General features: G+C 43.3%; 1 protein-coding gene across 8 annotated transcripts in view; it reads left to right on the top strand.

The window, feature by feature from the left end:
• The window catches only part of FHIT (fragile histidine triad diadenosine triphosphatase), a 1,334,508-nt gene that overhangs the window by 369,993 nt on the left and 938,967 nt on the right, over positions 1–25,548 (top strand). For 3 of the 8 annotated variants that reach the window (XM_079795475.1, XM_079795469.1, XM_079795472.1), the window contains one exon: positions 7,744–7,816. The exons of 2 other annotated variants lie outside the window; for them this stretch is intronic. The gene's annotated coding sequence lies outside the window, so the exon portion shown is untranslated. Of the gene's footprint in view, positions 1–7,743; positions 7,835–25,548 lie in introns of all 8 variants that reach the window. 3 more of the 8 variants (XM_079795474.1, XM_079795468.1, XM_079795470.1) reach the window with 1 other exon arrangement.

Raw genomic sequence — 25,548 nt, 5'->3', positions numbered from 1 at the left:
AATAATCACTATCTCCAAAGGCAAAAATTTTAAGGCAAACTCTGCTCCCCTCAGGATCCTGCCCCCACCACTCAGGGCCAGGCGGTCTTGGGCACACTACTCACCTCTCTTCTCCAACATGGCAATTTCTCCTCATAGGTTATAAAGACTGCATTATAAAGATTACAGGAAATGTGGCAGAGAATGGAAAGTTCTTGGCATACTAAGTGCTGTGTAATTATCAATTAGAGCTCTGAGCTTGTTGGTGGTGGAGGCACAACTGAAACTCTGGGAGGTTTGTCATTCAGTGCTCCCTCTTCTCTGCTTTGCTGTCTAATTGGTTAGTTTTCATTCATCCTTTAGAGTCTACATGTATAAAGTCAGAGTCGTTAGTGGGGAATTTATAAGAACACTTCCCAAGAGTTTTTTTGAACTGCCAAGTCCAAAGATTTAGGATGTCTTGGTGCTGAAGTAATTGGCTCTCTTAGTCTTGCATTATCAGAAGTTCCCTTTCAGAGTCTAAGGTTGAGAACCGTGAGAGGAACTCTCACATTTAGGTAATTGCTTTAGGAATAACTTACCTTTTAAAAACGTACGCTATTTGACTTCTTCCTTCCCTCACCATACTGTTCTGAGAATCTCATTATCTATCTTCACAGTCGTATTTTCTGAGTTTCTCCTTTTAACTGTTTCCTGGAGTACCATCACTTATACTGTTTTCTTTCCAGTTTATCAACTAGTTGGTATACTTGTTAGCACTGAAGAGTTTCTTAGGAATACAGAAATGATTTCATATTACGAGAATACAGATATGATTTAGTCTTAGGAGAATACAGATATGATTTACTTTTCTACCTGTCACAAGAGTTGAAGCATCATGGAACTGGCCTTAGCCAGCTACCTGAAGCAAGCTATACACTCTTTACTGCTATAATATTACTGCCATGATATCACAGACAGTTCATGACTGGGGATTAAGTGAGAAAATCTCATTAATATGTTGAATTAATGGCAAGATTGAGGTGCTTTAATACCTCCTTAAATGTAACGTTTACTGTTATATGAATTGGATGGCTTTAGCCATGAACAAGACAGAGCTCTACAGTTCTCTAATATTGATAAAATAGGTGTCTTCCAAACTTCTAAAAAATATTCCCCCTTCTCCTGGTAGTTAACCAGATAATTATACTAGTATTACAATTTCCTTTTCACAGTGTGGAGTTTTGAAACAAAAGAACTAACAATTTCCCTCCTCCCTCCAAATAACTGAGAGAACATTAGGAAATAGAATTGCAAATGTATTTCCATTTTGTCATAAAGAAGCTTAACATTTTTTTCCATCAGTGAGAGGTCAGTTACACTATGTCATTTCTCTTGTTTAGACCAGTACTAGAGTAAGAAGGAAATGTTCTCTTATTAAGGGCCTCGTTCCCTGAAAGAAATCTCTAATGACACCTGAGGTTCTAGTGTTCTCTCTTGTGGTCTCAAAGGTTCTCCTGTTTGGTTATTGAACTGCTGTACAGTAACCATTGTGCTGAGCTTTTCAACCATGGTTTTGAGCTCTCCCTCTCAAATGGATATTAGAGAGAAGTAAGCAACTTTCACTTTTTCTCCCCCATAATTGTGCCCAAGTTGATTCAGGAGGCTTTGTATTCTTCATTTAGCCAGTCATCAATCAGAAGTTACTACCTTTCATTCAGCCCATGTTTGCTACCATGAAAACTGCAAAAGGCCCATTGGACAATTCCCAGACCTCAAGAAACTTGCCCTCTGTCCCTCTTTTCCTGTCCATTCCTTCCTCTCTTCTGTCAACTTCCCAAAGAATTTTAGGCCTCTGAGTTAAAGGTACTATGCAAGTAATAGAATAATTAATCAGAACACAGACACATGACCACCTTTCTAGTATAAGTTGGTAGGCCCCAAGGAAGAAAGGGAATTATTTGGCTTATGTAGCATTCCTTGTCTGACCAGAGAAAGCATTACAATTTTTCCATGCACATGGAATCTTTGGAATAAAAACTAAAGATAGAATTTATTGGTTACAAAGTTAATAATGACTTCAGTGCATTTTCAAACAGAGGAATTAAGTATTTGGAGGTAAGGGTGAGGGCGAGAGTCAGTCTTGCTTACTGTCCTGTCCCAGGGCTCAGCACAGTGCCTGTTCATAGTAGGTATCTGATGTATTGTTCATTGACTAGTTCAATGAAAGTGAACTATTCAATGGACAGTTTGCACTGACTTCCAATAACAATGAAGACACACTAGCTACTCCATGCCTTTGAATGTTGTATTCTCTCACCTTAGAAAGCCATCCTTCTGCCCCTGTCTACCTCCTTCCCACCCATCAGGTTTCAGATTTAAATCAAATTCCTTTGTTTTAGTATCTAGAGCGCTTCCCTCAGATGGAGAAGACACTCTCCCTGTGGGAGTATCTGGCTTTTCCCACCTCCTGTAGTAACTTCCAGGAGGCGTAGATCATGTTTGACTTTGATCACCTGAGTACTCCAGCCCCTAGCCTAGTACTGGCACTTATTAGATCCTCAATATCTAATTGTTAAGTGAATGAAAGTAATTAATTGCCAAACAAGGTGGTGAGTTGTGCTTTTAATGAACTTAAACATTTTAAAATTCAATTTATTTTAAAAGTTCACCCATTTCTCTCCCACCCCTTGCACCCACCAATCTGTTCTCTGTATCTATGAGTTTGTTGTTGTTTTCTTGGTTCCACATAGAAGATAAATTATATGGTATTTGTATTTCCCTTTTCTTCACATCCTCACTAGCACTTATCTCTTTCCTTTTTCATAATAGCCACTATAACAAGTGTGAGGTGATTTCCCATTGTGGTTTTGATTTGCATTTCCTTAATGATTAGTGATATTGACATCTTTTGATGTACCTGTTGGCCATCTGTATGTCTTCTTTGGAAAAAAGTTATTCAAAATTTCTGCCCATTATTTAATAGTTTTTTTGTTTTGTTTTGTTTTTTGCTTTTGAAGTGTATAGTTCTTTGTATACTTTGGGTAACAGCCCCTTACCAGATATATGATTTGCAATTATTGTCTTCCATTCAATAAGTTGCCTTTCATTTTGTGGATGTTTTCCTTTGCTGTGAAAATGAGGATAATGGATGAAAATGAGGATAATGGATGAAAATGAGAATACTGTTAAACATAATAAAAGTGATGGCGATGATTTAAAAAAAAAGTGATAGCAACTATTCTTGAATTCTAACCATGTTCCAGAACCTTTCCATAAATTGCCCCCCTCATAACTCTATGATGAAGGCAAAATTATTATCCCCATTTTACCAATGAGGGACATGAGCATGACCAAGATTGATGATTTAGGTAGAGTGATGCACTCATTTGGTTGATAGAGCCCAGGCTTCGAATGCACATTCTTAACCACTATGCAAAATTGCCTCCTTATGCTAGTTTGCTAAAGCATCCTCAATTTATGACCCAGAGGAATGAAATGATAGTGTCCTCATTTGTCCCAAATAGTGTGACAACTCCAAACAGCAGCAGTTCCCTAACATTTCATTGTAAGGTTTCAGCATGTCATTAGCCAGGAGCGGAGAATGTAGAGTCAGAAGCCATCTGATGGTTGTTTTCATCTTCAGGGTTGAGTGGGATGCTTTTTGCCCATCTTGTTTGGTGCACAGCCCTTTGCTGAATGCCCTTTGCTGCAGTTCCATTTATAAGGAGTCCTCACATACTTCCTTTGTTCATTTGAAAATCCAATGCTTATTGCAGTGCAGAGCAGCCATACTATTATAAGTACTTCCTTATAAATTAAACAAAGCAAGTGTAGTATTTCTGAACAATCTACTTTCTATGTGTGGAATCATGTTTATCATCACCCAAATCCAAAGGCAAAAGTAGCACATTTACATTGGTAACTTATTCATAACATCCCCTTCTACCTTGTTTGTTTTATTGATGGAAACCAACTCAAACCCCAACTGCAGCATGACAGACACAAAGGGATAATCCTATCTAATAAAAGAGTAATATGCAAATTGACCATCACTCCAACACACAAGATGGCTGCCCCCATGTGGTCAAAGATGGCTGCCCCCATGTGGACACAAGATGGCCGCCACAAGATGGCCAGCAGGGGAGGACAGTTGAGAGGGACCAGGCCTGCAAGGGAGGGCAGTTGGGGGCGATCAAGCCTGCAGGGGAGGGCAGTTAGGGGTGACCAGGCTGGCAGAGGAGGGAAGTTGGGGGCAACCTGGCCTGCAGGGAAGGGCAGTTGGGGGGGACCCAGGCCTGCAGGGGAGAGCAGTTGGGGGTGACCAGGCCTGCAGGAGAGAGCAGTTAGGGGTGACCAGGCCTGCATGGGAGGGCAGTTAGGGGCAAACAGGCTGGCAGGGGAGCAGTTAGGCATCAATCAGGCAGGCAGGGGAGTGGTTAGGGGGTGATCAAGCTGGCAGGCAGAAGTGGTTAGGAGCAATCAGGAAGGCAGGCAGGCGAGCAGTTGGGAGCCAGCAGTCCTGGATTGTGAGAGGGATATCCCAGATTGGAGAGGGTGCAGGCTGGGCTGAGGGACACATCCCCCCATGCACGAATTTTGTGCACCGGGCCTCTAGTTTTAAATATTAGGGCTATGATGGGGTGAAGCAATGGAGGCAATCCAGAACTGAATTGGTACCTTCTGCCTCTGAGTTGCCTTATGTAAAGACGTGGGTATAGCCAGATTTATCTTAATGGATTTGGCTAGCTGCTGCTTCAAGCCTTAAGGCAGGCGTCCTCAAACTGTGGCCCGTGGGCCACATGCAGCCCACCGAGGACATTTATCCTGCCCTCCGGGTGTTTTTGCCATTTTGTTTTTTTTACTTCAAAATAAGATATGTGCAGTGTGCATAGGAATTTGTTCATAGTTGTTTTTTTGTTTGTTTGTTTGTTTGTTTGTTTTTGTTTTGTTTTTTAACTATAGTTCGGCCCTCTAACGGTCTGAGGGACAGTGAACTGGCCCCCTGTTTAAAAAGTTTGAGGACCCCTGCCTTAAGGTCTTTCAAGTAAGTGTACATATAAGGCATTTTTAAACACACATTATTGAGCCAATCTTTTGGGCTTTTGCTTTATGATTACCGAACTTTCCAGTAAACTTTTTTCATCCATGGATTCTCTCTCCAGGGAGAGAAGGAACATTCTTCATACTTCTAGCCACTTTAAAGAATGACCTCCTTGTCTCAAAGAGTATCTTTTGGTTATTAGCAGCAAAAATTAATTATCAGAAAGCTAAGTGTTTTTTTTTAAAGCAAAAAATTTCATTTTGGAGGGAGAAAATGTCTAATCTCAAGTCCTAGAACATATAAGGTTAATGGCAAACTTGCTTCAAGGACAGAAATATGAAAAGCAAAATTGCTAAGTCGGCTGAAGAACTAATCAAGCATATTGTTCCCTTGATTCTAGAAAATTAAAATGAGCCTTTTGGAAGGGTTGAAAAGATGTCCAAGGCACACTCTCAGTTTACTTTGAAATGTGTGTTCCCTCTTCCCTGTGGTTCCAAAGGCACTGGTAAGTGCTGGAGATGGTGGCGACTGGTGGCCTTCTGTTCTGCTGAGGCCCAGTGTCTTTTCAAGTGACAGATGGTTCCCTCTGCTGGCTGGACTTAAATTCAGCCCTCTAAGCTGAGCCAACCTGGGAGGAGTCACCACCAGTCTCACTGATTGTCAAAACATAGTTTTGAGTTTCATCCTTACAACACTAACCATCTGTGACCAATTGAAATGCAGTCAAGAACTGGTGTTCGACTCCCTCCCTCCCTCCCTCCCTCCCTCCCTCCCTCCCTCCCTCCCTCCCTCCCTCCCTCCCTCCCTCCCTTCCTTCCTTCCTTCCTTCCTTCCTTCCTTCCTTCCTTCCTTCCTTCCTTCCTTTGTCTTCTTGGCCTGGTCTCCCACCTCTCTCTTTTCCCTGCTTCAGCCACATTGGCCTCCAGGCTTTGCTGTTCCTCAAACACACCAAGCATTCTCCTGCCTTGGACCTTTGCATCTCCTGTTTCCTGTACCTGGAACTTTCTTTATCCAGAGGCATCTTCTAAACCTCATTGAATCTTTCCTGAAATGTTACCCTCTCAGTGAAATCTTTCTTGATCTCTTTGCTTAAAAATGCTACAATTTCCCAAACTCACTATATTCGCTTGCTGGGGCTTCTGTAACAAAGTACCACAAATTGGGTGGCTGAAGACCGTAGAATGGATTGTCCCTCAGTTCTGGAAAACTGGGAGTCTAAGAGCCGTGCTCCCTCTGAAACCTGCGGGGCGGCCTCCCTCGCTCCTCCTGGCTCAGTGGAGTGGGCTGCCTGGGCCTCCTGGGCTGGCAGCTGCACAGCTCGCCTTCTCCCTGTGCGTGTCTGCTGTCACATGGCCACCTTCGCACCAGGACGCCAGTCACATTGGAGTAGGAGATGGTTCTACTCCAGAATGACCTCACCTTAATTAGCTACGTCTATTATGATCCTATTTCCAAATGAGGTCACATTCTCAGGTACTGGGGATAGGGCTTCAAGGTATCTTTTTTGCGGGGAGAGGGCCCTAATTCAATCATAACACTCAGCATCTCCTTTCTCACTCTGTTTCTCCAGAGCACGTGGCACTATTCAACCAATCATGCATTTTGTGGTTTTAAGTTTATTGTCTGCTTTCCCAGCCAAAGTGTAGGCATCATGAAGGTAGGATTTTCACTGCTGTGGAGAACAGTGCTGGCACCTTAGTAGGAACGCAGGAGTTATTTGCTGAATGCATGATTATCTGTGTTCAGTTATTGCACTGAGCAGGTCACACAGTATTATATAAACAGAAACCATTAGATAAGAAAGAAAATAATTACTTTTAAACACATCCTAGGAAAGGAATCGGTGCTTGTAATTATGATCTTTTTATTTCAGAGAAGGTGAAGCAGAGGTGGCGGTCAGAGCCAAGAGGGCCTGACAGCAGGAGGATTGGTAACTGCATTGAGTGGTTCGTGGGCAGGGGGCCTTTCCGGCCTCCTGTCACCCCTCTGCCCAGAGCTGTCCCTGCAGGTGGGGTGGGGCTCAGGGCTCTCACTGCCTGAGCATCTAACTCGTGCCAGGAACTGTGCTCGGTACTTTGTCCTTATTTTAAAAAATGTATCCTCTTGGTAGATATTCCCTTCACATGTTATGGCCACTTGATAGAGGTGGAAAGTGTATGAGAGACAGAGATAGTAAGTGGCTTACTAAGGATTCAAACTCAGGCTAGGTGGACCAAAACCCCCTGTTCCTTCCATTCTCAGATCCCCTCAGAGTCTGTGGACACCAGGGTTTCAAAGCCAAGGAAGAAAAGTGACCCACAGAATACTCTTCAGACAGATGGTTTGGCGCAGACCACTACAAAGCCAGAGAACTCTTCCTACCCAACTCGTGGGTCGGCCTCATCTTTTTGCACAACAGAAAGTCCCAGTGCCCGGTGCTGGGACTGGTAGCTCTGAGGCGGGGCAGTAATGCAGAGAACAGTCCTAGAGTGGAAATGAGAAGGCCGAGTGTCCAGGCTCCGTTCTTTCTCTCCCTTATGTGACCTGGTGTGAGTCGCATAAGCCAGTTTTGAACCACAATCTCTCTCATGCAGAATAATTTCCTACTTATGGACATCATCTGTGTGCCTGTGTTCTGTCCTTTTACCCACACCAGTGCAGCCGCTAACTCTGTCTTCGAGGGGAACGCGCCTAGTGGAGTTGTACCTGGAAGCCATTCAGATCACTGCTGAAATCATCTGAATCTCTTGTTTTTGGTGTAGGTATCCCAGGACCACCCGCCTGCCTCTGCCCTCTGGGAAAGCTTTCCGCATCCTGCCACTGAGCACCGAGGAGGTAACAGTAGTTGGAGAGGTAGCATTTACTTACTTTTAAATTTTTAACAGAGTTTGTAATAATTGACGGACTATGGGCATCCTTATAATAGTAAACGTAAATTAGAGCTTTTCTTGGGGCACGATTCCCTCTGAGAATTGACCCTCTCTCGACTTCTATTTGTAGCTCCCTTTTTTAAAATTGGGTATAAATATTATGTCAGTTTAGTAAAAGAGAGATGCCTTCATGTTTTGAAGGAACCATTCCCCTTCTTTTATGTGAAGTGTAGCCTGTTACCTGGTTGACATGTTGTTACATTATTCTCCCCCCCAACCACCAGACAGCGATACATGTTTAATAATTGGTTTGTATAAAGTCAGGGTAAACAGTTAAGGCCAGGTTGTTATGTTCTGCATGGCTTTGAGAATGATCGTGGAATTGGAATGAAATTGGGAGCAGCAGGAGGATGCTTCTGATATGAAACACATCTCGGAAAGCAGCGTGGGCCTGTCCTTGGCCAGAGTAAGTCCTAGTGGCCTGTGTTAGCAGCAACGAAGGATAAGTCTTATAAAAAGTCTTGAAGAGAGGGCAAACTAGTCCCTTGTCTTCCTGTGTCTTTGAATGGTTTCATTGGCTATCTTGAGTATGCAGAAATGAGCTAATGTGGTGAAATTTCCCTGGTATGATGTCAATAGACTGTGTTCGTAATCCCTCCTGGATTTCATGCGTATATACACACTCCTGTCCTTTTCTGTCACCCCTTCTCATCTTTACTCCCTTAGCAGCATTTCCCACTGTGAGGTCTCAGCAAACGGTTTCACACATTTAGTAAATGCAGACACTGAGCAGCCCCTGTGCCAGCACACAAAGGTACTGTATTCCTTTGGTTGCTTCCAGTCAAGACCTTGTCTCCGGCTTCCACTGTACATTGCCTGCCTACTAATGGTTGACCCTGCCTTCCTTTCCATTCCACAGTCACACCCTTGGGTTTATGCAAAGTTTACAAGTTAGGCAGGATTGCTCCTAGAATTTGTAAGACTGTGAGGCATTGCTGCATCTTCCAGAAGTATCACCAAATGCAGATTGTGGTGGGAGGAGGCAGTGTCTTCACTCCTTAATGTGCCGGATTCCTCTCTGCTGAACCACCTGCCTCAGAGTTTACCTGGAAAACAGAAGGTGTGAGGACAGTAAGTGTGGTGACATGGAGCCCTGGTATCACAGCCTCTTTACTGGAGTCTCTGCATGGAATTGTTTGGTCTTGTGCTATTGTTCTGGCTATTGTTCTTAAGTCATGAAGCAAAGCTTTAAACACACACACACACACACACACACACACACACACACACACAAACAAAAAACAACAACAAAAAAAACACCTGTCAATATAAAATATGCATTCGAAGGAGGGGCATCTTAATACCAGTAATTAGTGGAAAGAGGAATTGTAGAATATAACGTTGAGTGTTCTCACTTATTCCTCCTGCTTGGAAAGACTTCTTTTCTTATCTAAAGTAAAGGGCATGTGCCCCGAGCCCCAGATACACACTCTCTGCTGCTTTTCCTCTGAGATGACTGACTCGGATTTCTGTAGTTGCTGTGTGATCTCAGTTAGCTCACTTAACCTCTCTGAATTCTGGTTCCTTTCTCCACAACATGAGTCTGATTATAGGAATTACCTTATAGAATGATTATGAATGATTGAATGACAATTTATGTAAAATGATTAGCAATATGCCTGGCATATAAAACCTCTCAAGAAATGGAAGCCTTAGGAAGATTATTAGGAGGAAATGTGCATTTACCAACTCTGTGTTGGTATTTAAGGATGTTATTTTCAATATTCTCTTTCTCTTAGTATATTACCTATTGCAGTTTCCAATGAGGCAGGATATAGAGATATCTGAGGTAAAAAAAATAAGGTAAAATAAAAAACATGGCAACAATACCATGTAATCTTTGTAGCCACGATCCTGCACAAGCCTCGTTGCTCTGAGATTAATGCTGCCCATCGAGGAGCATGATCTCATTGCTGTTTATCATTTCACTTTGTGCTGTGCTTTCTTTCCAAATCTCCGCGTGTACTTGGCAAGTTGATCTGGGAAGCTCTGAGTCTGTTTACTTGAAACCAAAACCCAGTATCACTCGATGAGGTTATGGGTGGAGGCTAAGTATTTTGAGCAGAGGAACTAGGAAAAGCAAAGGAACATTTTCTAAATGTTTCTACTTGTTTCCCTTTGTAATATGGCTCTCCTGAACCTGACACTCTCACAAATGACAACTATAAAGAAGGGGGTAGGGAATTACCTGGTGCCATTGGACAGTGGACATAAGCCAGCAGGTGCTAGAGGGGCATTGGAATTCAGAACTTGGAAGCAGGGACCAAGCCGAGTGAGTTCCCCATTTGACAACCGGTGGACTAAAGGCAGGCTGAGTTACATGACTCCAGGTGGCTAACGCCAGTAGAAACGCATTGTCATTTTGGTTTGAAAACCCTAAGAACAGAGTTCAGGGTAAGCACAGTACCTGGAAAATGCAGCCAGAATCCTGGAAAAGAGAGAGGCAGACAAGAGAAGCTCACAGTTCTGTGTACAAGCACTGCCCACATTTTTAAACATATTTTTATTGATTTCAGAGGAAGGGAGAGGAAGAGAGAGATAGAAACATCAATGATGAGAGGGAATCATTGATTGGCTGCCTTCTGCATACCCCCTATTGGGGATCAAGCCCACAACCCAGGCATATGCCCTTGACCGGAATTGAACCCGGGACCCTTCAGTCCGCAAGCTGACACTCTATCCACTGAGTCAAATTGGCTAGGGCCACTGCCCACATTTTTGACTGACCTTTGAGCCACATGCCTGCTAGCACAGCTGAGATAGAAGACCTGAACTGAGATTTGAGCTGCCAACCAAGAGAGTTTTCAATTTGAGTGTAACCAGGGAAATTGTCTGCTAGGACAAAGAAATCAGTGTTCTTCAAAGAGCATTAAGGCTTCACACCGTATTTGTATTCATACATTCTCATGATAGAACCCAACATGACACAACATATGAAAAACGGAGAAAATGTAAACCCTCTGAAGTGAAGAGGCAACCATCTGAGACGAATCCCAGGATCACCAGATGTGTGATTAGCAAGGATTTTAAAGAAGCTATTGTAACCCCACACAATGAAGGTCAGAAAAATACACTCACAGTGAATAAACACACAGAAACAGAAAACAGAACCGAACAGACATTCTAGACTGAAAAGCACATTTGAAATAAAATTCACTGAGTGGACTTCGATCATCAGAAGGAACAGGGAAGTTGCCAGTGAACCTGAACATTGATCAATAGGAATTTTCTTTCCAAAGGAAAAAGATTTAAACTACTTAAAAGAAAAAAAGGAATAGAGCCTCAGGGACCTGTGTGACAAAAATAAATGCCTACCCTATGTAATTGGATTCTCAGGAGAGGAGAAAGAGAATGGGACAGAAAAATATTTGAAGAAATAATGGCTAAAAATTCTCCAATTCGGTGAAATACATAAATTTACAGATCTAGAAACTCCACCAACCCCAAACAGATTCCATTGGAAGAAAACCATGCCCAGGCACATCTAAAACTGGACACCACCAATCAAGAGGAAACCTTAACAGCAGCCGGAGAAAAATGCTGCGTTACCCCTCAGGGTCAAGCTTTAAATACGCGCTGACATCCAATCAGAAACTACAGAGGCCAGGGAAAGCGAAACAGTTTTCAAAATATAGAGGAAAAAACCTGTTAAATACTCAGAAATCTATGTATAGTAAAAATATCCTTGAGGATAAAGGCACATTGAAGACGTTTTCAGATAGAACTAAAAATTCATTGGCAGCAGATCTGCACCAGGAGAAATGCTAAAGGAAGTTGTTCAGGCTAAAGTGAGATAAAGTGGGAGCTTACACCTTCAGGATGGAATGAAGACTGTCAGAGATTGTAAATATAAAAGAGTATTTTTTCCTCTTAGTATCTTTAAAATATATAGAATCTTTTAATGAAAAAATCACAACACTGCAGTGTTTATAAGGTGCTGTGTACAGATGTAGAACATAGGACAATTCTAGCATAAAGAAGCGGGGGCGGGGGGCGGTTGGTAAATGGACTTATACACGTGCCAGGCTTTCAAATCATATATGAGTTTGTATGAAATTAACTCTAAATAGACTGTGAAAGGTCAAGAATTTTAATCTCCAGAACAGCCACTAAAAGTACAGTAGGTAAAATAGAATACTAAACATTTTTTATAATGATCCAAAAAGAATGCAGGAAAAAAGGAATAGAGGACAAGAAATAGAGGAGGCAAACAGGATAAAATAATAAAATTGTATCTGTATATGCAATCATATTACTATCTTAATATATAAAAACCCTGGGTAGTAACCACCAAGGCTCGACCAACCAGAAGTCAGTTCTGCAGTCAGCACTGGGTTGCCGTGGCAACCCAGCACTGACTGCTTCCACTGCAGGTGTAGTGCCCCAGCACTGACTGCTGAGGGGGCTGTGAATCAGGGCCAGAGAGAGGCCTGAAGAGAGAAGCAGGGACTGATCCGTTGCCTCTGAGGCAGCTTTTGATCAGCACTGGCCTCTCTCTTTCTCTCCCAGTCTGCCCAGCAGCTGCGCCTCCATTTCTCTCCAGGCCTCCACTAGGGCTGCTGATCAGCCCCGCCTTTATCATCAGGCCCCATTGATAGGCCCAGAGATGCTGACTGGCATAGGAACTGACCAATCAGAACTAAATGTGGGTGCTGTGAAGAACCAATGGCTGCCTAGGAGGCGGAGCTTCTGATGCTGACTGGCATAGACACCGACCAATCAGAACCAAATATGGGTCCTGTGGGGAGCCAATGGCTGCCTGGGAGGCAGAGCTTCTGACACTGACTGGCATAGAAACCGACCAATCAGAACCAAATTGGCCAGCGGAGGAGGGCAGTTGGGGGTGAGATCAGGCCTGCAGGGGAGGGCAGTTGGGGGTGAGACCAGGCTGGCAGGGGAGAGCCGTTGGGGGCGAGATCAGGTCAGCAGGGGAGGGCAGTTAGGGGCAACCAGGCTGGGAGGGAAGGGCAGTTGGGGGCGAGATCAGGCTGGCAGGGGAGGGCCATTGGGGGCGAGATCAGGCTGGCAGGGGAGGGTAGTTGGGGGCAACCAGGCCAGCAGGGGAGGGCAGTTAGGGGTGATCAGACTGGCAGGCAGAGGCAGTTAGGTGTGATCGAGCAGGCAGACAGGTGAGCAATTAGGAGCCAGCGATCCCAGATTGCAAGAGGGATTGCAAGAGAGATTGTAAGAGGGATTGCAAGAGGGATTGCAAGAGGGATTGCAAGTGGTCCCCAATTGGAGAGGGTGCAGGCTGGGCTGAGGAAACCCCCTCCTCCATGCATGAATTTCGTGCACTGAGCCTCTAGTTAATAATAAAAGGGTCATTCCATTAAGATGACATAATTATAAATGAGTATATTTGTCTGATAAAATTCCAAGTGAGATCACTTTAAGTATTTTTGAGTCCAGAAATTTTTGAGGACTAACTCAACTGTGAGTTGAGACATCACTTTAAACTAACAATCATTTAACAAAATCAACAACTGTTTAATAAAAAACATGGAATCTTGCTCATTGCTTCCTTACTAGCTAGCTAAGAAATCCGTGCTTCATTTGTGGTGGTGTATAGCCAATTTAAAATCAGATTAATAGAATATAAATAGAAAATTCGGCAACAAATCCTCTTACCACTGCTGCTAATAGAGTTGCAAATACTATTTGAGCACAAAAATTGACTCCGCATTTTCTGGTAGACAGAGCAAAGAGGGAAACACAGATGTTGCATGTTAGAAATTTGTCACATGATACAGATCATGTATCATGGAAATGTATACATGAAACCTATGTGATCCTTTTAACCAATGTCACTCCAGTAAAATAAGTAATATTTTTTTAAAAAAGAAAAATTTTCATATGATCTCTAAGATCCCTTCCTGTTTTTCAGATTTTATAAAAATTGGGTAATAACACCTACCTTTTCAGAATTTTGATAGGTTTAAATGAGGCCACATTGGTGCATAAATGTTAGCCTATTGTTTTCCTTCTTATATAACTCCAACTAAGGTTCACGGTAGGAATTTCAGGAAAGTCAGACTATAGTTAACTTCCTTAAAACTCCATGAGTCTATGGGTCAACTCATTTCAGTACCCCAAATTGTAGCAACTGTGAGAAGCATTGTAAAATCTTCTCCATACAAAGTAGATGTGATTGTCAACATTTTACAAATTAGGAAACTCAACTCCAGAGAAGTGATGTCACTTGACCAAGGCCATATAAAGGTTTTAGTCAGGATTTGTAGCCCTATCTGTCACCAAAGCCCTTGTTATTTTCAGTACATTGCACTGCTTCTAAAATGTTGAATAAGTTAACAGTTGAGGCGTCCTTTGTATGGCTCAGGCAGGTCGTTCGGCAAGTGCTTGTGAAGAATCGCACACACTGGGTTAGAACCTGTGTAATGTGGCATCACCAATGGAGTCATGGCTCAGGAGGCTCCACATAAACCCTGACAACATCAGAGAACCTTTAAATGCCCCTATTTTGTGTTCATGCTTTGTTTTTTAAAAGTAATTTTTTTCATCAAGACTTGAGGACTTGGAGAGTGACAAAGAGTAAGGTCACCTGGGACAAGCAGTGACAGCTTTGCCAATACAATTGGAATGTTTCTGAACTGTAGAGCTTATTTAATGAAAAGCGACCCATAAAACCTTTTCACTAATGTGTAGTGCTCTCTTGTCAGTTTGACATGAGCAAACTGTCAGCCTGCCGATTACCATGCATACACTATGTGCTCATTAAATCATGCACTCTGGATTTCTTCTGGGTGTCAAACTGCTTAATTGAAAAAAATGTCTGGTGTCACTCTTACAGGAAAGAGACAGAAATCAAAGGCCTGGAGAGCTTACTCTTAATATCTCAGAGTTTGCTTTTAACTGCAGCTAGAAATTGTCCTGCTTTACAGTTTGATTAAGAGACTGTTGCTTCTGCATCTTTTTTGGTTTTGCTTATAATTCAAACACTGTAATTGTAATGGAGTTGCTTTTATAATAGAGCTACTAAATCACTCTGCCAGCCGATGAAAACCAAAGACTTTTTCTGTGCTGTAACCATGAGGCGCAATTGCAGCTGAATGGGTCTTTGTTTTGCCTCGTCTCTCCTGCACTGTTTCCATTTTTGGACAGTTAGACCTTTTCATCGCCTCAGTAGGTGGGTTAAAGAGGTAACATCCTTAGGCCATCTGTATTACTTGATTTGTTTATATGGTAGCTTTAAAAAAGCACCAGTGCCCAAACTTCACCCCAGACCAGATAAATCAAGATCTTTGGAGGGAACCTTTTTTGAAAGCTGATTGATTCGAATGGGCGCCAGGGTCAAGAGAGGGGCCTAAGTTGATTCCCCTTGTCCAGGATTTCAAGGCAAGACTCATTCAGCAGCTGTTATCAACCAGCGTTTCCTCTAGAGGGGTATAAATCCTCAGGGTTTCAGAAGATTAAAATTCTGCTTTCTGGGCTCTACTTAGATCTATTAAATGAGATTCTTTGGAGATAGGGGGCTCAGGGATCTCCATTTTAAACAAGAGCTCTAGGTGATTCTTACGCACTAAAGTTTGAAAATTTGCTAGGAAAGCAAGGTTATCTTTTTGAGTGAAGTTGAGTGGAACTACAGAGAAAAGTGCACAAATCACAGTAAGATTGCAGCAGGCTTTATGTTAATAGTTGGAATTTTGGTACAGTCATTTGGGCTAAAGGGGATCACCCATGGGTACAATAGCATCCGCTTTATTTTGGGGACCCACCCCCGAGTGCCATATGAGTGAGACCCGGGAATGGGTCAGACATTTCAAAGCTTCTTTCACCTTTGGATAGCCAGACCTAACGACAGGAGCCATTGTGTTTTTAAGGGCCTTGAAAAATATTGAGAACTGAAAGGAAAAGAAACATTATTTTGGTTTCAGTATATGGAGAAATTACAGAATCAGAACAAGTAGATAGTTAATGAAATGTCAACAAAAGGGAACATTATACTTTTGACATTAGTAACTAAATTTAGTAAGAGCTACATTATGAGTTAGCTTTTCTCACTTCTTAAGCATTTCTGAAAATGCATGTGAGTGTTGAGATATTTTAAAATTAAGCAAGATTATATGTTACCAAATAATTTCAAATGTAAAAATACAAAAATAGTTTTAAAGACTTCACATCTAATAGTTGTGTAATATAATATATTTTTCATAAAATATGGGGTTAAGTCTCTCAAGGAAAATGTGCTAGGAAGGTGATATATGTATACCCCAAAGTACACACTTCAAAATTAAAGATATCTAGCGGTCCTGGACTTCATTCTCATTGACAAGGCCATCAAAATATGCCTAAGCAACCTTCTGAAGATGCAGTTGAAGCTAAACTTAACATTATTGCTCACCTTCCCTCCTCTAAAAAAATGCCAAAAAGATAGAAGAAAAAAGTATTAGTTTTAGCTCCATATTGCACTACCTTTAAAAGTACATCACTTACATAAAAGTTGGGACATTAATGAGCATCAGCTGAGACTGACAAGGCAAATTGCACACTATGCTTCTTGCTCAGAAAATTACCCCTAAGAAATTGTGATAATGGTAGGGAAAAAAACATGACTAGAATAAAAGACAGAGGAGTATATGTTACTGGAAATTCAGAGTCTCTGAGGTCAATTGATAACTAAATTGAATTCATGCCATATTCATACCTTGGACTTGATTACATATAAGGTCGCTAGTTTCAGGATTCTCCTGATCTATAGATTATGATTCCTGATACTAACATTTTTCTTATGTACATCTTCCTCTTTTCTTAGCCCCTTTTCTTAGTTGGTTTACCTCCATTTTTTACTGTCTCCTCCCCTAGAATGTAATATCTAAAAAAGCATGAGTTATGGCTACTTTTCACTAAATCAATCATAAGGAAGAAATGGTGACAATGATCACTTCATTCTTGCCAGAAATGATCAGTCAGAAGTGTTATGCTATTAAGAACAGTGTTACAGATGCTTAACTGGTCAGAAAATATTGTAGAACATCTTTTTAAATATAGGATTCTGTAACTCCAAGTCATTAACACATGAGGACGGGAGGGAAGCTACATTCAGGTGTCACCTAGACCTCTCTTACCTCCCCCGACACTCAAAAGGGCAAAAAATGCCTCCCACATCCACTTTTTCATAAATAAGGCTTCTAGATGGATAAAATGGATAATTGTTCAGTTGAAAATGACTACTTTATACTTCTGGAGAGACGCCTGCACATTTCTTGGCAATACTTCAACTGATGAATAATTTAGGAGATGATTGACTGGAGAATGGAAGTGGAGCTAATCGCCTCTCACTTTCCTCTTTATTATTTCAGACAAATTGGTAAGTCGTGGTGGAGGTGTGGGATGTTTCTGGGTCAACTGGCCAGAAGCTGTGAATTAAAAATGGAGGGAGATATTTGGTCTTTCAGCGTTGACCTCCCCCCTCTTAGAGCTGGATGGCTTTGTGATCTGGTGCTCAGCACTGTGAGGATCCTGGCAAAGTCTCGGTGAACTGTAGGGGACACTTGGTGCAACTCTGCTGTGTGCCATGTCACGTTAGGTGCTGGTTCAGATAACACAATCCTAACCTTATCTAGTTCAAAAATCTGGCAAGAGAGACATATATACCCTTATCCTACCAGGTAAAAGGTGTTAAGTGTTTTAGGAGAGGGATGAGAACACATTCCAAGGGAGCCATCAGCTTATGGGTAAAAGTGTGGGATCCACCTAATCGGGAAGCAGTGGTTTGAAGCAATGTGAGAAAGCCAGACTATCTAGTACAGATGGTGTGTGCTGTTAGCAGCAATGAGAATGAGAAAACGGAGAAAGGAATGCTGGCATGAGAACCTGGTTCCAGTTTTCAGGGCTACATCAAGCTCTGGGTTAGTATTCAGAGAGAGAGGATTCAGATAAATAGGAAGTGAGCCTCAGACTAGAGGGTTTAGCTGGAAGTTTCTACTTGTTCTTGAGGGGTTGTGGCTTTAACAGAAGCCAGTGTCATTGTATTGTATTGTGGTTGCTGCCAGGGATGCTGATGTTCTTCTACCTGTAAGGGAGGCATGGCTGAGCCCCTAACTGAATCTCACAAGTTCTGAAGAGAGGTGGGTTTTTCACCTAAATAAAATGTTACCTATTTGATGCCAGATCTGCATCCACTGGCTGAAGTTTTTGCTAATATAATCAGGGCCTGAACGCGAGGACTCACCTTATGAGCAAAGGGTTATGAAGGCCACCCCTCCCCCCAAGTATCCTGTGGATTTAAGTAACTTCCAGAATATTTATGTTTTGAGCGTTATGGACTGCATTTTGTCCCTCCAGAATTCATATGTTGAAGCCCAACCCGCAATGAGACTGTATTTGGAGATGGGGCCTTTAAAGAGGTAGTTGAGGTTGAATGAGGTCAGAAGAGTAGGACCCTAATCCAATTTGACTGGTGTCTTTATAAAAAGAGGAAAAGACACCTGGGATGCGCAGGCACAGAGAAAGACCAGGTGTACAGCAAGAAGGCAGTCTTCTGCGAGCCAGGGAGAGAGGTCTCAGGAGAAACCTAATCTGCTGACTCCTTGATCTTGGACTTTAACCCTCCAGAACTGATAAGAATGCATTTCTGTTATTTAAGTCATCCAGCCTGAAGTATTTTGTTATGGCAGCCCTAGAAGACATAAACAGTTATTGACAAATCCCCCTGGTGGGTTTGATTTGTGAGCCTGAGTCAATGACACACTAAATTGAACTCTTAATTTGAGCCAAAGAAACTACGAATGTCCTTAAGAAATTGTCCTCATGTCTTTATCATTAACTAGTGTCCGGCATAAGCATAGTATAAAACTACTCATGTATGCAGAGCAATTTTTTTTACCCAACCATCTACTTATTCAACAACTATTCATTGAGTGCCTACTCTGTGCCAGTTATTCACACATTATGCTTAGAAGGAGCCATCAGTCTAGAAGAGGAAATATAAAAGGCACATAAAATACTGTCATTTGTTTGCAGAAATGCCAGTGGTGTGCCAAGAGTGCAGGAATTTCTTGCAACTGGAATACAAGGAAGATGCCGTGCAGAGGTGGCAGTGAAGGAGGGGTCTGGTCATGCAGGCATGGGCAATGGGGGAGGACAGCTGAAGCGGGAAGGAACAGTAAGCAAAGGCCTAGAGGCAGAAACCCTGGGAAGTGCATGGGGAGATGTACACTGTGACTGAAATGCAGAGTATTTCCTTTCGGACTCAAAGAGCTGCTTTAAAAAAAAGTTTTTATTGAATTTAGAGAGAAGGGAAGAGAGAGATAGAAACATTGATTGGCTGCCTCCTGCACGCCCCCTACTGAGGATTGAGTCCGCAGCCCGGGCACCTGTCCTGACCAGGAATCGAACCAGTGACCTATTGGTTCCCAGTTTGATGCTCAGCCACTGAGACCCACTGGCCAGGCTCAAAGAGCTTCTTTAATAAAGGAGTAATGATACCTAGGAAGCATTTTATGTCCATTATTAATTAACTTATCCATACTCATAATAACCCTACAGGGCAGGTGCTAATATTATTCCAATTTAGTATAGATAGGGAAGCAATTTGTGAGGCTTAGATGGGGTAAAATACTTACCAATTACCAGTAAATGGTAGAGCTGGGATTTGAACCTAGGAATCCTGGCTTCAGAGCTTTTGCTTATATGAAGGCGTCCTGATCATCTAAACCAAAGTCTGAGGGAGGTCCTGGGTGTCAATAGATTTGCGGACAGGGCAAGGAGCAGAGCTTTGAGATGGTGGGCAGCTTATACTCCTTGGAGGACAGAGAAGGGCAGAGCCCCTGCCTCCAGGAACCATGAGGGGATCGCAGGGCCCTTGCCCGCCTTCCTCTAAGTTAGCCATGTTTGCAGACATTCGTGGAGATAAATTATCGGTGCAGGGAAACAAAAGTGTTTTTCAGGCGCTTTGCTGCCATGGTTAGCATAGGACAGGGTTATGAAAGGAGCTTTTCTGTGTCCGCTGCCTTCCGGGGTTACATTCTGAGTGACTCCCCTGCCTCAAAATGGAGCTTGTTAATTGCGTGTCATCCCAGGGTGGCAATTAGTTGCATGTGTTTGGTTGGGTGCCAACCCCCGGGGTGCCAGACCTCAGTGGGGGAGCCACTGTTTGTCATGAATTAGTCTTTAAATAAAAGCAAGTTTTAAAAATGGAGCATGCTAATTTGGGTTTTGCTAACCCCCTCTGAAGAAGGCTTGGCCTGTTCGGTGCCAGCTGGCTGAGTTGGCATTCAGCGAGAAACTGGGTCCCTACCAAAAGTCTCATTGCTTGCTCCTGCCCCTTTGAGAGCAAAATGGCAGTGAGGAGCTGGCTGGCACTGAGAAGCAAGGTGAAACAAGGGGCAGGGACAATGAGTAATCGGTGATTAAAGGGAATCGAACCGCCATGGTGTGCCCACTTCTCTTGCTGCTGTAGGAATAAAGTCTGCCCCCTCCCCACTCCTGCTGTCCTCAACTACCCATTCAGTGACTTTCAACATAAAAGGCTTCCTTATCCAACTGCTTATACACTGCACCTTTTATACTCTTCCAAGCCATACTTAAGGGATTATCACTGCAGCTTTTACTTCCCCCAGAAAGAGCTGAATGAGCGTGAATAGGGCGGAAGAGACTTCAGTGAGAAAGTGTCCCCCACCCCAAAATGCTCACAAAACCCCTAATCATGATGGAAGAATGCCATCCTGTTTTTGGCGGTGGCTGGCTACAAATGCACTGATTACCAATACGGTACATATAGGCGGTCCTTGCCGAAGCCCTGTCACACATGTGACCTGGTAATAGAACTCGGGCCCTGGTTGCCTTCACCTGGTGCCTTTGCACTTTAGGGACCGGGCAAGATTTTTTTTTTCTACATAAAGCTTTATTGTTTCCATTTGGTCCAATACATGGGAGAGGGCTACAGGGTGCATAAAAGGATGGCTAGTAGTTTTGGGGAGAGGCTCAGACCAAAGCAAGGCACCAGGGGAGTGCAGAGGGGCCCCTCAATAGCTTCTGGGCTCCAAAGGCTCCTAGTCATCTCTTTTGAAGAGATACTTGCGAGCCCAGCCTGGGGGCCGGCAGCCTGCGGAGGTCAGTCAGGTGGCCGCTCATCTTCTTGATGAGTTTCACCTGCTCATCCAGGAAGTCACTGAGCTGAGGGTCTGCACGATTAGGACCCAGGGCCTGCAGCTCCAAAAGCGCCTCGTTCAGGTTCCTCTCCAAGGCTATGGCGGCTTCCATGGCATCCTGAGTTTCGCCCATTCCTCCTGGAAGAGGGTGTGGCCACCGAGCTGGTTTGCATCTTTAAGAGATGCTCAGCGCCCTCACACTTCTCCACCAACTCGAGGAAGGGGAGGCCCATGCTTTCCAGAGCCGCGTTGGTACAGTTGAAATAGAAGCTCAGAAAGAGGGAGGCGTAGGAGGCCCGCAGATGCAGGGTGGCCAGTGGCCAGGCGGTTGACAGCAGCCTCCATCTTGATGGAATAATTCTGATGAATCTGGGAGCTCGTGCTTGTTCGGCAGTAAGAAGGTAAGGTAAAAACAAAACAAACCAAAAAAAACAACAACAACAAAAAAACCAAACCTACAAAAAACAAACACAACAGAATGGTGTAGGCCTGTGGTCGGCAAACTCATTAGTCAACAGAGCCAAATATCAACAGTACAACAATTGAAATTTCTTTTGAGAGCCAAATTTTTTAAACTTAAACTTCTTCTAACGCCACTTCTTCAAAATAGACTCGCCCAGGCCGTGGTATTTTGTGGAAGAGCCACACTCAAGGGGCCAAAGAGCCGCATGTGGCTCGCAAGCCGCAGTTTGCCGACCACGGGTCTAGGCTGGTCTCAGAGGTGAGGATGGCTAAGGTGGTTCCGAAGGTAGTGACTGGAAAAGACATGGGAGGGTGGTTGGAGTCTGGAAGAAAGAGCGTCCCTGGTCTGTTCTGTCCACACACATCCAGGGACACTGAGGGCACTGCTTTGCCCATCAAGGTTCTGATTCTTGAAAGTCACACTTGGCCCGCTAAGTGCTAATGGAAGATTTGTTTTCTTACATTTTCCGGGTGGATAACCTGATCATGAGAACTGGCAACAGTGATGAAATCAAGTGAAAACAGGAATTGTCCATTTATTTATTTATTTTTTGTTAACGCGTCTTTGTTCTCAAATAGGATTGCTCAGTATTGGGGAGAGGAGCCTCATGCGTAGGCAAGACAGAAAAGGGATTTAAATAAGCTGTACGTTTGTTCTGAAGGCTCAGGAAAGATGGAGGCCTTTTCAGGGGAATGTCTGTGCGCAGCAGACTGCTGAGAAATGGAGTCGCCTGGTTGCTAATGTAGTGTACAGTAAATCTCCTGGAGTCAGGGTTTTTAACCTGCTTCCTTGGTGCTGGTGCCTCTGTTCTTCTGAATGCAGCACATTAACTTGACTGATAAACCGACACCTGTCCCTAAGAGACCGGCCTGAAAGCCTTCCTGGCAGGACAGGAATTCAGTTTTGCTTTTTTGCGAACATTGAGGCAACATTGTCAATGAAGGATGCTTGGAACACTTGAGTACTGTAAATGGTTTTTAAGGCAATGCAGCTTGTAGTTTCTTTAAATGCTCATTTAATATTTGGGGTCTCGGCAGGACAATGTGCTACTTTTAGGAATAAGAGCTGATAACGAGGCCGTGATGTATCTGACAGCCTTGTGGTGGATTTGCTGTGGGATGCATGCGATTATGTCTGCGAGCTGAAAATACACCAGCTGGGATTTGTTGTGAAAACATTCCCAGAACACCCTCCGTTAATGGCCCATGGCTTGATCCAGCATCTGGTAAACTAATATATTGTCACTTTTACCATGAAACTCAGCACAAATCATTAATGATTCGGCAGCCATTTGCAGTCTTCTCTTGTCTAGAATATGCCAATTACCACGAAATTATTTCCAGTAGCGACATGATTGAATGATAGTAAGCTGACTGTAACTTGTTGGCAGAAATTCTTTCATAATGACAATAAGACCTATGCATTGGAGTCCTTGCTGGGCTCTGTTAAACAAGAAGGTTGGATGTTATATGTTTCTAACCCCCAAGAACAATACTTCTTAATGACTGTGAACTGAAGGCAATCTTACAGATTTGTTCCAATGTGGGAGCCTGTCATTTTTGCTGAATTTGTTGGGGAAAGGAATCCTTATTTGCCATTAAAAAGGTTGTTCAGGGACCACTTTGCAATATGCGCACTTTATCATCATCACTAGTATACTGAGCCTATTGGAGTTCATTTTTTATCTCACTATGCAAAATATCTGAATTTTTAAATGAAACATTCCATATGTAATTATCACTGAATAATGAAATAATACCATCAATGCCAGTGACCTTAAGAAAAGTACAGAGAGCCAGTTACTGCCATGAGACTTATAAGTTAGTTATCACTTTTCTTTTACCCAATATTGAACTGTAAGGCCCTATGTCCTGAAAATGGATATCCGGTAGTTAGTCCAAACGTCGAAGAGGAGCGTGGAGGGGCCAACTGTAGTTCCGTGAAAGTTACACAGGAGCAGGATGGATTAGCCATATTCTCCAAAGGTCTGAAGAACTAATTCATGTATTGGACACTTCGTGTGGCCCACCTCATATCCTCGTCTCACTATTTTGCTGGGGCTGTCGCTGTGGAACCAGCTTCGGGCAGGTGTGACCTGAAGCCTCTTGCTAAGCTGCACCATCTTCTGCCCTAGAGCTGCTCTGACACCTGGTGGGGGCCTGGCAGCCTGGAAGTGTGAAAGAGTCATAAACCTTGGAGCAACCCCTGCCTAGTGGGGGCCGGGAACTCCTGAATAGATGCTCTCCTCCTCCTCCGCGTTTGTTCAAATAATTCTGAAGCACGTTCTTCATACACATCTAAGCACATAGGCGTCTCAGAGAGTCCCAGCAAGACTGAGCCCCAGTCGCCCACAGTGGAGATCACTTGAGGATACATCCTTACACTGGGTCTCCCTCCATAGAGGATGCTGTTGGTGCCCCACCATGATCAACTTCTGTGGGTCAGCACACCCATGCCCCAGCTGCTTAGAGTGTTGGATGCTAAGGTCTCACAGATGAATGCTTCCCAAGAGAATTATATTCTTGACCAAGGACCTCCATAGTCACCCACTCACGGAAGCTGTCAGGGTGAGCCCGCTCTGCGTTGCCATTCATATCCCAGAGCTCCTCCTGGGGTTGGGTTAAGGCTTAGCTGATGCCACAGATTTTCTTGGTTTCCTCTCTGGCCCACCCACACCCTCATTTCTTTGCTGCTTTCTCTTGAGGGCACTCTTTCAATCAATTACTTCTGCAAGAATGCCTGTCTGGGCTTCTACTTCTAGGGAGCCTGGTTTAAGACACCCTTCTTCCCTGTTTCTCTGTCTCTCTAGTCCCCTACCCTATTATCTAGGGTCCTTTCTCAAAATAATATACTTGCTTCTAAGTCTTGTCTTAAGCCCTACTTTCCAGAGTGAGGTGCTGGAGGGGACAGGGAACCCGCCCGCCGCAGTGAATGATATCAGCATGTTCTGAGGCCCCACTCTGCACTGCCTGCTGGATTGAGTGCACATGGTCCCGGCAGAGTGCCCTACTAAGAGCACTTAGAAAGAATCAGTCACCATAAGATTATACAAAAGTGAGTGATTCAGAGGATAAATGTACAAGTTGAGAGACCTGTTATGTGGCGCTAAAGAAGGTATCAAAGACTTGGTGGATAAAGAGTACTTGAATTTCCAAGAGAAACATTTGGAAGGCAGAGAGGGTGGGAGGAGATTTAGCTTGGAGAGACAACAGGATAGAGTGCACTTGAAAATCATCAGTTCAAGGCACCCTGGCATTGCCATCCCTGGGGGAACATAGGCTTCATACTGAAGGGCCGGGTATGACCAGAATGTGCTTTCATCCATTTGTTCCACAAATATCTTCTCAGTAACTTCCACTTCCAGGCATTGTGGTGGGCACTGGAAGTGATAAACCAAATAGAAGTTGTCCCTGCTCTCTAAGAACTTGCAGGATAGTAAATACACAAGTAAACAGGTAAACATATATAATTACAGGTTTTCTTCTCAGGCTCTGAAGGAAATGAAGAGGGTGCAGTAACAGAAAATAACACATACAGTATATTAGATCAAGTAGATCAGGAAGTCTTCTCTGAGAAGTCGATGGTTAAGCAAAGCTGTAAAGAATGGGAAGAAGTCAGCCTTGCAAAGGGGGGTGGTACAAAGAGGAGCAAGTCAGCCAAAGTAATGGCATATGCAAAGCTCCTGAGGCAAGAAATACCTCAATGTTTTAGAGGTACAAAAAAAGGCCAGTGTGCCTATACAGTACTGGATAAGAAGGGAGTGCACAGATAGGTAGGGTTGAGCAGGATTTTATCCTGAATGTGATGGAATGGAAATGAAATGGAATGGAATGAAAGCAATTAAAGGCTCTAAGGGCAGTAGTGATAGTTTCAAGTTATGTATTTAAAATATTACTCTGTTGTGTGGAAAATCGGTTGAGGGGAGGGACAAGAATAGATGTGGGGGGGCAATAAAAAGGATATTGCAATTGCCTATGTGAAAAAATCGTGATTACTGGTCTAGAGTAGAATTTACTAGAATGTAACTCAAGACAGTGGGAACTTAATCTCTTGATCACTGTTGTA

Source organism: Cnephaeus nilssonii, assembly GCF_951640355.1.
Source record: "Cnephaeus nilssonii genome assembly, chromosome: 17".
In the NCBI taxonomy this organism is placed as follows: Eukaryota; Metazoa; Chordata; class Mammalia; order Chiroptera; family Vespertilionidae; genus Cnephaeus; species Cnephaeus nilssonii.
The sequence above is the reverse complement of the archived record's forward strand: the minus strand, read 5'-3'. Positions and strand labels throughout refer to the sequence as shown.